The sequence below is a fragment of the Talpa occidentalis genome, unplaced genomic scaffold (assembly GCF_014898055.3).
Source record: "Talpa occidentalis isolate TD23 unplaced genomic scaffold, MPIMG_talOcc4v2.1 talOcc4.7, whole genome shotgun sequence".
NCBI lineage: Eukaryota > Metazoa > Chordata > Mammalia > Eulipotyphla > Talpidae > Talpa > Talpa occidentalis.
Window position 1 is genome coordinate 132589547 of NW_023605083.1, and position 15048 is coordinate 132604594.

General features: G+C 49.4%; 1 protein-coding gene and 1 long non-coding RNA gene across 4 annotated transcripts in view; one reads left to right on the forward strand and one right to left on the reverse strand.

Moving 5' to 3' along the window:
* GRB2 (growth factor receptor bound protein 2) overlaps nt 1-15048 on the reverse strand; it is a 69601-nt gene that overhangs the window by 11818 nt on the left and 42735 nt on the right. The gene's annotated exons all lie outside the window — the stretch shown is intronic.
* Nucleotides 7272-9704, forward strand: LOC119232940 (uncharacterized). Its single transcript, XR_005122221.2, has 3 exons — nt 7272-7422; nt 9219-9391; nt 9488-9704. It is a non-coding gene; the product is annotated as an uncharacterized LOC119232940 (long non-coding RNA).

Below are 15048 nucleotides of genomic sequence, written 5' to 3' on the forward strand. Positions count from 1 at the left end.
CACGTGTGACACATCCATGACTTATAGCTGCACTTTGGAACCCCTGAGTCCTGCAGCCAGCAGTCAACGTTGCCAGCCAATAAGGCGCAGTCTGAGGACAGAGGCTCAAGGACCTGCGCTCCGTGGTCCGGCCACCGGCACCCCTAGCGCTGTGAGCTCGGGCAGAGGCTGGCCCTGAGCAGGTGCCATAGAAGACCCCACAGCACGAGCGTACCAAAGCTCCTGAAGAGCTGCGTGAGGTCAGGATTGTTCAAGATGTCTTAGAAATTTCTGAAATGGTGAGATGGACACCTACTCTGAAGATTCCTTGGGAGACAGACGAGCTGCACATGGGTAACGAGTGTTCACCTGGGCCTCAAAACAGAATAAGGTGATCACCGGAAAGAGTCAATTTTAATTTGTGACCGATAACCTTACAGAAAAGGGTGACAACTCACGGGCCTGGAGTTCACAGGGCTGCGCTTTCTTGCCAAATTAACTGAGATTACCCCCTCCCACCTCCCAGAAGAGTTCCTCTCTACAAACAAAATGTCAGGGCAACTTCCAGATTTGGCTTCAGTCTGTATAATTTTCTGAGAACAAAATCATTACTCAGTGGTTAGTATCTACTTTTCATCCCAAGAAGGCAAGAAAATATGGGATTAATAAACTAAGTTTGTTTTAATGTAATGTTTGAGTGCATGAATTGTTAAATTTTTGGTTGTCTGGAATATTCCAGCATTCAGATTATCACTTTAGCAGAGAGCCAAGTTGTTGCTGTGCAAACTTGTAAACTCCTTACTCTAAACCTCAAGAAGAGACTGGTCCTGCTGGAGAGACACAGGACAAGTGGCGGGCCCGTGGTCACCCTGAGGGCCAGGGACCAGATCGTCCCACTCAACTGTCCCCCGTTGGTCAGTCTTCACCAGCAAGCCCTACACCAGGATGGGACAATTTAAAAGGCATTTAAACATTATGTTTTATTCAAAGGTTTAAATGTTTAAAACAACAAAGGACACAAATGAACATAAATGAGTTGAAAGTGGAGCAGAGGAGGGGACCGGAACCATATGTGGATGAGTTTGCACCTACAAAGCCTGTATTTAATTCGCGATGGTTTCAGATGAAAGCTCACATCCTTCACAAGTGAATCTGAAAGGCCTGATGAGAGTTCTGAGAATGAGGAAGCGGCTCCATCACCACTTCCCCACAAGAGAAGGCAGCTCAGCGTTTGCCCGTCACCTCTTCACAAATAGACGGTTGAGTTCAACCACCCAATTTTCGTTCAGTTTGGAGAATTCCAAGGAAGAGCTGCAGTTATTACCCCACGGCTGCCGCATGTTCTCCTCCAACCCCCAGATTCCCTCGAGTTATGACTCTGCAGCCACATGTTAAACACTTAGGTTTAACGGAAGCAGATTGATCAAGAGATGAAATTACAAAAGGAGGAAGAGACAAGTTTCAGTGAAGGCCCCCCTCCCGCCCCCAAAGCTGAAAATAATGTCAGAGCCTAAATCAGGAAGAAACCTAAAGGATGAGGAATGAGGAGGTTTGTACAGAGAATTAAATTAATCCAGTCAATGGAAAAGGACGGGGAGGGGGGACTGAATCGTCACTAATGTTGTATTTCTTGAGTTCCTCCCCCGGCCTCCCCCCGGTGAGCTCAGTCTGAAAACTGTACTTAAGACATATGGGCTTTTCTTGATGTACTTCAATTAGAAATCACAAAATTTCAGTGGAGATCTTCTGGGCCAATTCACACACAGAAGAGCCGTGCCAGGGCCCCCCATACAGCTGGGTGCAAACTTTTCACACTTCAAAAACATGGGCAAGTAGAAAACAACCCAGGAGACCTGAGAAACGTCCACGGTGACAGTTCGCCAGCACCAGAAAAAGCCGGTCCCTGGAAACGCAGTCCTGCGTGGGGACTGCCAGGGCCACCCAGTGGGCTCCAAGCTGTTTTTCTGTCCCCCGTGACTCTGACAGCATACTGCAGACCCGCCCTCCACTCCCGGTCTGAGGCCCTTCTAAAGGCAATGCAAATTCCCATGTATCACAAAGCCAATCTACGTCTTCCAAATAGTTAAAAAAAAAAAAAAAAAAAAAAAAGGGCCTCCCCAGTGGCGCAGCGGTTGAGCGCTGGGTTGCGGAGCTGTCCGAAGCCTCCATGGCGCCGGTTCGATCCCCAGCTGCTCCCCGGCCACCGGAGGAGGGTCCCATGTGGCGCGCAGACCTCTCCTGCCGCCCGCTGCTCCCCTCAGCAGTGTACTTCGGTCCTTCTGCCTGCTCTTCTCCCCGCGCTTCTGACTGTACCCAGTGCTTGTATAAATAAAAATAAATCTTAAAAAAAAAAAAAAGAAACTTAAAAAAATATCAAAAAAAAAGTTGCAGTCACAGATTTAGGTCCCGCCCCGCTAGGATCCACCTGACCTGGTGGTGGCAAAAGGACAGGGTCTGAGGGGCTGGGCACATGGCCCCAACTCCAGTGTCACCAACAACAAACTAGGTGACCGCGAGCTAAAATTTTGGTTTCCTCACCTACAGGGTGGAGTTGGCACCCACCTTCCAGGTTACAGAGGGGGTTCAATGAGAAAAGATAAAAAGCAGGCCTGCAATCAGGGTGGGAACCCACTGCAGCTGAGAGACATTTGCTTCCACCCTTACTCTGCCCCCCACGCTTCCGCACCAGGCCTAACGATCCTGGGGGGCTGTCTCATCTGCATGACACTGTCTATGGGGGGGAAACAGCACACTTATAATCAAGGACTGGGTGTCTGGCTTCATTCCAGAAACATGATGAGAAAACTTCCATGCCTACTTCAAGAAGACTTCATTTGCCCTTTCTCTGTCCCTTCTTTAGCAATACTGGGGGATAAGAACTGCACTTCATTTTCTACACAAATTCTAGACAAAGGTGTCTTTAGGAAAATGGTAAAGGAGTATTGTTTATAGAATGCTGTTTGAAAAATTATCCAAAGTTTTGTTAATAGGTCAATAGCCCCTGTCTGTACAAGGGGTCTTGTGTGTGAAAGCTCGGGACAGTTTCACAGTGAAGCTCTTACATCACATAACTCTCCTCCCAGATACCACACAACCAACGACCCCCCAAATACCATTTAGAGCTGATCTAAATGGTCAACACAAGTCAGTACAACTTCCACGGCTCTTCAAAAATCAACTGATCGCACAGGGGCAGTAATGAAATTTGGCTATGATCTGAAGACAAATTTTAAGAATTCTGGTAATTCTACCACTTACCTTCAAGTTCTCAGAAAAGGGAGAGGACATGCACACAGACACACTTTTTAAAAGGCTTTGACCCCTGGGAAAGAGTCTAGAGACCTGGTGAGGGGGACAGTGAAGGGGAATCCATTTAAAATTTGTTTTTGATGGCTTTGGAAAGGGGGTGGTGGCAGCTGGGGTTAAAAAGAATGGGTAAAATAAAATCACCCCTTTGTTGGCCTGACAGGTAGGTGTCTTATGAGACATTATTAGACTGCTCTTCAACTTCTTGGACTCCTTTCAGCAGGGCCTACAGACGCAGACGACACTGATTCACCGCTGACACGTTAGGTAAGTGCTTTGAAATCACCACCTCCCTCTGTTACATACAGCTTTTGCTCAACGTGAAGAACATCTTGGCCACAGCGCTTCTCTACCGTGTGCCAAATCTAAAAACACCCCCACTGCGGATAAGCTAAGCTGGCCTGAACGTCATGATGAGATGGTGACTTTCAGGGAGCTTGGCATCAGGGTTCCCGGTCCCACAGAAACATTACGGTGCTCACTCAAGCCTGCAGAGGGTGGCAGTCCTCATGCTGCCAGCCCAGTGTGTTCCACGACGACCATGGTGTGGTCACGGCCCAGGCAAGACAGCTGGGCACTGCTTGATCCAGTCAAGACACGAGACGCCAGCTGGCCCTTTACAATCAAACAGTTAACAAATAAAATGCACTTATGAAGTTTTGAAACTCTCCGGATTTTGGCTTATTTATAAAATTGTGTGTGACTATCCAATTATGCTGTCTTAGTGGTTTAAAGAAAATGTGTGCATTTCAAAAAGTACTCACATGTAATGATATCAGATCAAGAGGGTGCTTTACCTACAGGGGCGACATCTCCCGCAAAGTGTATCATCTATACCACAAAATGCTATTTTTAGTTCCTTTTAAAGTGCGAATTTTTAGAAGCCCCATTTCTTTGGGAATCCAGGAATCCTACATCCTTGACAGTTTGCCTTATTTTCTTTTAAAGAATCCTTTCCCTGGGCCTCCCCTGGTGGCGCAGCGGTTGAACGCTAGGCTGCGAAGCTGCCCACGGCCTCTGCAGCGCCGGTTCGATCCCCGGCCACCCAGAGAGGGTCCCACATGGTGCGCAGATCTCTCCTGCCACCCCCCGCTGCTCTCCTCAGCGGTGTACTTCGTCTGTCTGCCTGCTCTGTTCCCCGCTCTGGTGAATTCTCTCACCCTCCCATGCTTCTGACTGTGCCCAGTGCTTGTATAAATAAATCAATCTTAAAAAAAAAAAAAAAAAAAGAATCCTTTCATTTTACCAAGGGAATCCGAAGGGCACCTGGCGATCCAGTCTACTTTCTGACCACTGGGGACACCATGGCGAGAGCAGGTTGTGCCCTTTAAAGCAATTTTAAAGGAAAAAGAGGACGCAAGAAAGGGGGACTGGGAATGAGGGCGGAAAATCATTCTCAATTTTTTTTTTTTTTTGTGGGACCCTCGCCGGCGGCCGGGGAACGAACTGGCACTGCAGAGGCTGCGGGCAACATCGCAGCCCAGCGCTCAACCGCTGCGCCACCAGAGGAGGCCCTCATTCTCAATTTTCTACTGGGACAAAGCAGCCACCACTCTTATACTGTCATTTTCATGGGGAATAGTCTCTCCTGTGATCCAAGCGGGATTTCTCTGCCTCTAAGTAGGCGTGGAGGGGCGGTTTCATCCCAAACTATTTAGTGTCCTGCCCTGCCCAGCTCCAACACTGCTGCTCCCCTGTCTACTAGTCCTATTAAGTCGCCTTCCATACATCCAAGCCATCCTCAGCCGGCACCCCGGTTTGTGTAACTGGGCCATCGCTCACTTCTCTGGCCCTCTCACCCACTCCTCAAAGCTCTGCCCTCCAGCTGAGTCCCTGGCCTCTAAACACACAGAATTCTCTCTGGCTGGGCTGTCCTCTTCCTCATCTGCGCGAATCTTTGACGAATACAGCTACTCTGTCATTTTGTGCCTCACCCCTCTGGCGTGGAGACCGTGGTCAGTAATTGCATCACTCCTCATGACCTGTGCCTACTGCCGCCTTGGGCGCGTGCGGTGGCTCTGGCCCTGTGGCCAGTTCTCACCTGCGTCCTCCACAGCCGCTTGAAGGGTACTGAGCGGACCGTAGGGGACTGGCTCGCACTTGAGGGCTCTAAGGAGTGCGCGTCACAGCCAGCTGGGTCTAGAGACAGGAGAAGGCGTACCGCACGTCAAATGCCACCGTCCAACTCCTTGGCGAGGGACAGTAACCTCGTGAATAGACCCTACAAGGACTGGTCACCACGAGTTTATTCCCCCAAGGAAGGAGAAGTACTAGAATTAGGCAATTATCTATACCTGTAACTTAAGTGCCTCCAACTCAAAAGGGGGCTCACCAAGTCTTTCTAAGGACCACTTGCTTCTGCTCTTCCCAAGGAAAAAGGTATAAAGGTGGGGACATGGGGTGGGTGGGCAGGGAAAGGATTTCAATATGAAGTGGATAAAAGGGGGCACCATGGTTAGATGAGGGAGAAAGAAGGTGAAGCTGTTTCCAAATACGCCCTTCTCAGCAGGGGGCACCTCCTGCAGTGTCAGAAGCCTGGTTCAGCCTGCAAGTTTGGCTAAGACTGACCTTAGGGGGTGTTAACTTTACAACTACAACTCTTCTGGCTGAATTTTTACAGAAGACAGTCTTAACACCTCAGACTTTTTCCACTGAATGGTGGTAGGGTGAGGTAGAAAAATGATGAGAGACAGACACACACATACTACATTAAGGGTTCAGGACCACCCGTGCAGTTTCACACACACACGCGTACGTGCACACATAAGAGGTAAGACTTCCTCCGCAATGTTCAAATATGCCGAAGGATGAACAATTAAGAACACTAACGGACTGAAAGGATACTCTGTCTCTGACAAATATTTTCAAATATTGTCATTAACCTTTCCTGGTTCAGCTGCCATTAAGAAAAGCTGCTCGGGACATCTGAACATAACAGGAAGGCAGTTCACACTTAGGTGACAGTACTCCACCCAGATCAATCTGGAGGCAGTGAGACCTAAAGGCAAAGGCAATACCCCAAAATAAACCCTTTCTATTAAAGGGGTGCCAAGTGTTTCCAATCAAAATAACTGTCGTTTGTGTTTTGTGCCTTGTGGAACACACATCACTTCGGTGGAGGCTCCGGAGGAGTGAAATCCTCTCAGAATTTCAACTGCAAGAGATGGCAGGGAAGGAGAGGGGAGAGACAGATATCAGGGAGATTTAAGAGAGAAAATTCTGTACATTTGAAAAATGTGCCAGCAAGAACAAGGCAATAGAACACCACTCCCTGAGCTGGGGAGGCAACCCGGTGTGACAGGCCCACGTGGGGAATCACAGCCAAGCCCCATTCAACAGAAAAGATCAAACACCCAAGACAGGCCAACTCCAGTGTAGGGGCCACAGGAAACCTTCCTGGCTGAAATGTAAACTGGGCCTTATTCTTTGCTTCCATCTCGGTTGAGTGCGGTCGGTGAGGTGCTGTGCGTGGAAGCGGACTGCCCAAGCTGCTATCAAGCAGAGGGCGGAAGGCTTGTTCTCTGGCCATGCTTGGCTGCCATGAATTAGTGTGATTAAGTTTCCTTAAGGTTAAAAGTAAAACCTTCACAAATGGTATCAGAACTTCCTGACTGGACCAAACCAAAATAACCTCAAACTATGGCTAATTCTTTATATATGCTTATGCTCACGCACACACACACAACACACGCAGCCCATGTCACTTCGTTTATGAACAGAACACTTTTGATCTTAGGTCAAATTCTACAACACTCTCCTCCACAGAAAGCAAAAACCAAAGCCCCGAGGCCAGGGGAGCAGCAGTTACAGCATCCTTCCAGTAAGATGTGCCCCGCCCGCTGTCCTGAGCAATGAAAACAGAAAGACCTCCCAGCGCCCCCACCCCCAAAATATGACAACAGAGTTTGTTGTCTGTTGACTCAAGATGTGAACTACGGGCTCTATTGTGACTCACAGTCCTTCTGTGGCCCCAGGGCCACCTAAGAGGCTGTATGTGACTGAAAGAAAAAAGGACTTTAGTCAGGAGCTAGTCCTGGCTGTGACAAGAACGCCAGGTTGACGCTGCCAGAGCTGCCATCCTCGATGGGAGAGCCAGTTCAAGTGCAGTTTTACTGAAACCAGTTAATCCAGCTCCAGGTGAGGACACTGGGCTCAGGCTGGACAGAGGGGGGCTGGGGACAGGGCGCCAATCCTCACTCTTGCCCAGGCTGGCGGAGCAGCACCACCCAAGCAGACACGGGAACAGAGTACAGGGCTGGGGGCAGAAACAGGGGCTTGATCTAGTCCAGAGTAAGGGGGACTGGTCAGAGTGACATTTGAGGGGAGACACAAAGGACTGCCTGGGGGTGGTGCGGCAATGAGAAGGTTCAAACTGGTGTGCTAAGGATGGCAATTGGAGGTCCCCTGACAGTGACCTCAGGGTTGCCACCTTCCACTCTGCCAGTTGCCCTGTGAGATTAAATGGCAGGAAGACCAGGCAGGGACAACGTGGCGGTCCGGGCTGATGTGACAATATCTGGACAGGGCCAGGCAGTGCAGTAAACAAAGGAGACAGATTAGAGATTTTTTTTTTTTTAAAGATTTATTTATTTATTTATACAAGCACTGGGTACAGTCAGAAGCGCGGGAGGGTGAGAGAAATCACCAGAGTCAGAGCAGGGAACAGAACAGGCAGACTGACGAAATACACTGCTGAGGGGAGCAGTGGGCGGCAGGAGAGGACTGCTGTGCCATGTAGGACCCTCGCTGGTGGCCGGGAATTGAACCGGCGCTGCAGGGGCTGCAGGCAGCTTCGCAGCCCAGCACTCAACTGCTGTGCCATCAGGGGAGGCCCAGATTAGAGATATTTTTTGGAAGTGGGAGGTCACTAATTTTTGTAAAAAGCACTTTAGAAAAATAACTATTTAGAGCTACTGGGCAAATTTTTCTCTTTTGATGAGTAAAAAGCCTAATTTAAAAAGGTACCTGGTGCCCTGGAGCTGGCCCCTTCCACCTGCTCCTCCTCTGCCACACTTCTCCCCTGGAGCTGGGGAGTGGGTGGACCACACCTCAAGTGTACTCTCTCTCTGGCTCCCAGTGGTCTCCACCAATGGGGAGGCCTGCAGAGGAGGTTCCCTCTGGGTGGGGGGGGGTGTTCCATAGACAGTCTTGGACCCCAGCTGAAAGCCTCAGCCCTCTGCCCCAGGCCTTTCCTCCTGGGGTTCTGCCAACTCTCCCCCTGCCTCTGCCCCGCTGTCTTCTTCAGGTCGCCTGGCTGGTCACTGGCTTTGTGGCCTCTAGAGAAACTTTGCCCACACCTTCACAATAGCCGCCTCAGTAAAGTTTCCTCAATCACCCAATTCAACTGTGCCATGTGTCCTACCAGGACCCCGATGGAATTACCCCCCAAATCATGTGTTTATCTGGTGGGGCACATTAAGAAGTGACATGTATTATGTGGCAAAAGCGATCACCTGTTATGTGGAGAACAGAAAGCACCAGATTCTATGAACCACTGGGGAAAGAATGCTGCAGGGTCTTGCTCTCTGAGGTGGGCTGCACCCAGCAGCCAGTGGCTCTGCTGTCTCTTGTCACCATGCAAGGGGAGCCGAGGAAGGTGGTGGAGGGAGGTGAGCAACTGCCTGAAGGACCCAGGCATGACGCTGCACTCCAGGCAGGTCCAGGGTGCACCGCGCTGGGTAGGGATTACAAAGGAAGACAGCTCCTGCCCCTACAAGTGCTTACAAGCAAGGGAGCCGAGCAGGGACTTTAGAGGGAGCGAGCAATAGGCGGGACAAGGGAGCTAGATGAGCAGCTGGTCCAGGAGCAGAGTGAGCGGCTCAGAGCTTGCCAGGCAATGGCCGGCGGAGCTGTCTCTGGGGTCTGCTAGGAGGGAGCCCGAGTTGTTTCATCACACTTTGCCTGGGACCCTCGACCCATGTCCTTCTGTGCAGGAGCTGTCACATGATAACCTGACCAGTGGTCACCACAGACCTGTGGACTGCTGAACAGGGCTCACCAGAGCAGGAGCCCACTCTGGAGACGTCACCCTTCTGCAGGAAATCTATGCCTGACAGGAGACAAGTGGCCCTCCCCGCTGCCACCCCACCCACTCAAGGACCACCAGGTAGACTGGGGAGTCTCAGCCCAGAAGCATCCCAGGACAGGATTCCTTGTGGCCGCCCGAGTGGCTACCCAGGGTGCATTCCTGTCTTGTTTCCAGGACTCGGCCATCCGAACCGCCGCCCCTCCTCCCCACTTTATGGATGGCCACAGAGCAGAGAGGAAGACGAGTTAATGCTTGGTGACGGTGAGGGGAATGTAAGAAGGTATCGGGCTTTATGAAAGCTATTTGGCCGTCTGCCTCAAAGATCTGAATCTTGTACCTCTTACCCCACTGATGCCCTTGTGAGGATTCCACCATAATAAAATAATCAAAGATGGACGGTGAGACTCAGGCAGTAGCCAAGGTCACAGCAGGAGCCTGGTCAGGGTCAGGGTCAGGGTCTGGGGTTACAACAACACAGAAATGTTCTTCCCCTGCAAGGAGCTGACGGTGGGAGAGGGCAAAGTAATAACAGCTTCACGGAAGTTAAGTTCTACAATGAAAAGTTCAGGTGCCTTGTAGCATACACTCTGGGGAGACCTAATCTGAGCATATGCAGAGATGAGCATCAAGGAAAGCTCACCTGGGCAGTACACCTCAGGGGAAGCCTAAGTGTGGCAGGTTGAGCCAGGTTTGGGGTTGGGGACGGAGGACACCAATGAGAACGAGGAGAAACACTCTGAGCAAAGCAAGAGCACAAGGAAAGGTTCTGGGGCACGTGGGGATTAGGCAGCGTCTAGGAACCAAAATGCTGAACCCAAGGGAGTGCCGTGAAGAGGGGTCACTGGAGACCAGAGAGACGCAGTGCCGGGTCAGGCTGTGCAGGGCTCTGAAGGGGGGGACTAGGACTGGGGCAGGAGAGCCAGAAACTTTTTTTTTTGTGGGACCCTCGCCAGTGGCCGGGGATCGAACTGGTGCTGCAGAGGCTGCAGGCAGCCTCGCAACCCAGCGCTCAACTGCTGTACCACCAGGGGAGGCCCCGGAAACTGCTCTTGAAAATGAGTGCGGGGCATCGATCTGAGAGGGATCAGCGGAACAGCTGTAGGTTAAGGGGCTACTGTGGCCAGTCAGGCAGAAGGAGATGCGATTCAGAGTAGACTAGGGGGGTCTGTCTTGAGAAGGTACTAAAATGAGCAGCTGAGCACCATGCACATTAAGAATCGCAAATTTCCCCCTTCCCTGTGTAAGACCCCTCTGCAGAACAAGGAACACAGCACAGAGCAGGGCGAGACAGCAAACCCCACGTCACATCACAGGCTTCTCAAGGTAATGTTAACTATGTAAGGGATGGGAAGGGTAACTATCCCCACCATAAATGAACAGAAAGAGAAAGAAATGCATAGAAGGGAGAATGCTCAGCTGTGAACCACTCCAGTCGGTGCGCACACAGGTGATGTTGTAATCACTACAATTAAAAATAGCGACACGCAGCTGACATTACTTTCCACAAAACCATCAAGAGCAAACATTGGAACCTATGAAACCGCTCCACTTTAACTAGTACACCCTGAGACAAACTTACCTGCTTATTTATACTTTCTCTTCTTCCCAGAGTGACATTAGGAGTCTTCTGAGACCCCCAAATATGGACACTTTCATCAAGAAAATAGACATTAGAAGTTCAGGTTGTGACAACTTTTCCTAATCACCTCTCCAACTGAATCGAGACAAATATAGCTGCTGTTAAGACAGGCTGAATTAACACCCCTCTGGAGCTGCTGGGAGGGAGGCCTCTCTGGCAATTAAGCAGGCAGCTGCGCCCACAAGAACGAGCAGGCTGGCTGGCAGGGCTGGGCGGGGGCAGCAGAACAGCCAGGGCGCACGGCATGTACCAGCAAAGACAAGCCCAGCCTTGCTCCGCCTCGAAGTTTTATCTCTAAGCACCTACACACTGCTCCGTGTGGAAAACCAGCACTTTCATCCCACAGAAACGTCACAGCCAGCAGAGAACAGAGGGACTGAGAGCACTAAATGATAGGATGTCGTAAAACAAACAATGGCTTTGTCAGACCCTCAATTCCAGGCGACAAGAGCAACTTCCTGATATCACGTAGTGTTTAAAGTGTAGCTTGTTACAGCGCTGTGATCCCAGGTCAGCCAGAGACGGGTGGGGTGAGACCTGTGCTGCCTGGCAGCGGAAGAGCTAACCAGACACACAGGGCTCCCCCCTGCCCCCGCCCAGAGTAATGAGTGGTTTCCCGAATCACGCAGGTGACCAGACAGCCTATGACCACCTACGACAGGACACTGCTTTATGACCTCTTCCGAGTGGCAAAGGTCACAAGTGGCAACATCGCAGATCTGTGATGATCAAGCTATCAAGTCTCAGCTGACTAGAACCCTGATCCATTTTCCAGAGTTAGATTTTCATTGTCAGGTCACAGTTGACAGCTCTGGGAGAAAAAGCAAAATTGTTTAAAAAAAATCATACTCCCTTTATTCGAAGGCCTTCTGCTTTTCCTAGAGTTCTAAAGGCCTTAAAACCACTTTTCCCTGGTTTTATTTATTTCTAAGTTATCACAACTCCTCCAGGATGGTATACACTGGAAGTGGAACACTCCCTCTGACGTGCTCCTCACCAGGAGGTGCCGACTCTCAGTCCATCTTCCCCGTTCTAGGTTTTTGCTGCACTATTAAGCACTTCCTAAGAGACCAAACAATCAGAGAGGGTCTTGGCCTGTCTGGGAAGCCTTGACTCTGCTTACACCCGCATGCTGCTAGCTCAGGTAGCTAAAGAACAGGATCGAGGATGAGCAACACTGCCCCAGAATTTGGAAGGCATTGTTTTCTGGAATTTGGAGTTACTCTGCAAACTTCCTGGTACTCTAGCGATAATTTTTTTTTTAAGATTTATGTATTTATGCATACAAGAGCTGGGGTACAGGCCAGAGGTGTGGGGTTGAGAGCATTCAACCAGAGACAGAGTGGGGAGCAGCAGGCGAGCCAGGAGAGGTCTGCTGTGCCATGTGGGCAGCTCCCTGGCTGGCCAGGGATCGAACCCATGCTATGGTGGCTGTGGACAGCTCCACAGGTTGCATCTTAACTCCTTGCAGCACCAGGGAGGCCCTCTAAGCAATAATTTCTTTAGAGAGACTTGTTTCATTTTCTAGATAGTTTTAGAATGTTTCCTTTCTCTGTTTTTATCCATTATGCTGGGTACTAGGCCGGCCCCTCCTAGCTGAAGATTCACATTCATCAACTATGAGAATATCTTCTTTCCTTAAAAAAAAAAAAAAAAAAAAAAAAAACTGACAGTTTCTGCCCTTCCATCTGTGCCATGATTTCTGAGACTTTAACAGCTGAAGGTTGTTAAGCCTCACAGAAGATTTCATGGGGACACTCACAGATCTCCCCAGTCCCTGCATGCACTGTTACCAACTGCCATATCTTTTCCCACCTTCAGAAGACTCACAGCTCCTCCACCCTCCTGCCCAGCCAATGATCTCACTTCCTATTGCACTGGAGGAAAAAAAGAGCAACCAGAGATCTTAGAGAGCACCACCATATCCACAGCCTCTGGTAATTTACATCCTCATCCTGCCTCCTTCTGCTCTGTCCACGGTCCTAAGCAAAATCCTGCTTCTGTGCTAGAGCCTGTCTCTTCTCTGCTCAAGGACAATATCCAGCAATTTTTCTCTTCTGCATCAAGTTTTTGTCTACTGGGTTTTTCTGAGCAGTAAAGAAAAATCCAGCTACTATTCCCATCTTTGGGATGAGGGTGAAAACAGACTTCATTTAATTTTCCTGCTTTTTCTTCCCTTTACATCAGAATTCCTTTTAACAGTTGTATGTATTCTGTCTCCTAATTCTTTGCTCCTTTTCTCTCCCCCGTCCCAACATTTTATTATGAAAGCTTTATAGAGAAACATTAAATTAAACAACAAACACATTTACCTACCACCTAAATCATACCATTAGCAATATATACTTTATCACACACCTACCTGTCTTCTGTTATCTATCCTTCCGGTCATCTGATTTCCTGGCACATTTTATTTTATTTTATTAAAATAAATTTTATTTTTATATTCCCCATACAATTGCAATCCCCTTATTTTGACCCTAATCCCTCCTCTCCCCGCCCCCCACCCACATTTTAATGGTGCAGACATCACTACACTTTCTCCTAAATACTCCATCACACACATCATTAACTATAGTTAAATGTTAGTTTGCGGGGTTTTCTCTTGGTGTGAAATACACATCGCCATGGCCACCTCCCAGTCAGCTTCTTCACTCCCCTTGTCTCAAGCCTACCCGCTCTCTCTGACCCCTCCCCAAGCACGCTTTTGCTTTCACCACGCCACCGAAACTGCTCAGAGGTCACCACTGATCTGTGGTGGCCCCAAAGGCCCTTATCTGCCTCGGCCTATCACAGCCTGCAGTGCAGGTGGACACTGTCTCCCGGCTTGGCTTGGGACGTGGCACGTTTAGGATTTATTCCTACCTAACTGGCGACTCCTGTTTGGCCAGACTTCCCTAGTTTCTCTTTAACCTCGCTGACTTTCAATTTGTTGGAGGGCCCCAAGGGCTCCATCCCTGCCTGACCCTGGTTTTTTTTTTTTTCTTTTCTCTCTACACTCATTCCCTCCACTTGCTCGTCTTGGCATTGATATATTCGAAATCCCTTCTCCCTACTTCTGTGCCATCACTCTATCCCAGCTGCTATTTTTTCCTGCTTGGGTTATTACAGTGGCTTCCTAACTGGTCTCAATGTTTTCACTCTGTCCCCTTCAAAAGCTTCTCAATTCTGCAAACCAGAATGGCATTGTTAAAACCAGAATAACCAGACCTGTCGCAGCCAGGAGGAATCTGAGCACACGTGACAACTAAGTGCAAAAGTGGTGTCCTACATGGGCTCCTGGAAGAGAAAGTGACGCTAGGGAAACACGATGGGCTGTGAAGGAAATACGGACTTCAGTTATAATTATGTATCCACATTGGTTCACTAATGTAAGACGCTAATAATCAGGGAAACTTGGTGTGGAGTCTCCTTGAACCCTTTGTACAACTTTTCTGTAAATCTAAAACTTCCGAAAACTAAAATTTATATATACATTTAAGCACTCTAGACGGTCATTCTACTTCAAGTCCTCCAGGGGGTTCCCATTCCTCTACTGTCTGGCGCTCCTTGGCTGCGTATATTTAAAGCTGAGGAAGCACAGAAGGAGAACAGGAATGCTATGGGAAGGGGTGAGACCTGATAACGGTCGGTCGGCTCTGGAGGGATCTAGCTGCCCCAACCTTTTTTTTTTAAGATATATTTATAGAAGAAATGGGGTGTAGGCCACTGGTGATGGGGGTGAGAGGATTCACCAGAGACAGAGCGAGGAACAGAACAGGCAGATCTACTAAAACATACTGCGGAGGGGAGCAGCAGGGAGACAGGAGAGGTCTGCTGTGCCATGTGGGTCAGCTCCCTGGCCAGGAATGAACTCAGGCCTTCATGATTATAATAGTGAGACTTAATCCATACGCCACCAGGGAGGCCCTGCCCCAAGCTTTGCGATATGTTAGCAGAAGTAGTATTGTCTCTGATCCTCCGTGCCAGGTCTACCTTTGTTGATGATAAATAAATCCTCTCATCACATTGTGGCCTTCCTTTGATTTCAGACCCTGTTTACTGCTCTTTGTATTTTGTACCAAAACACTCAACAGATGGGAGGAAGTGGGCGATG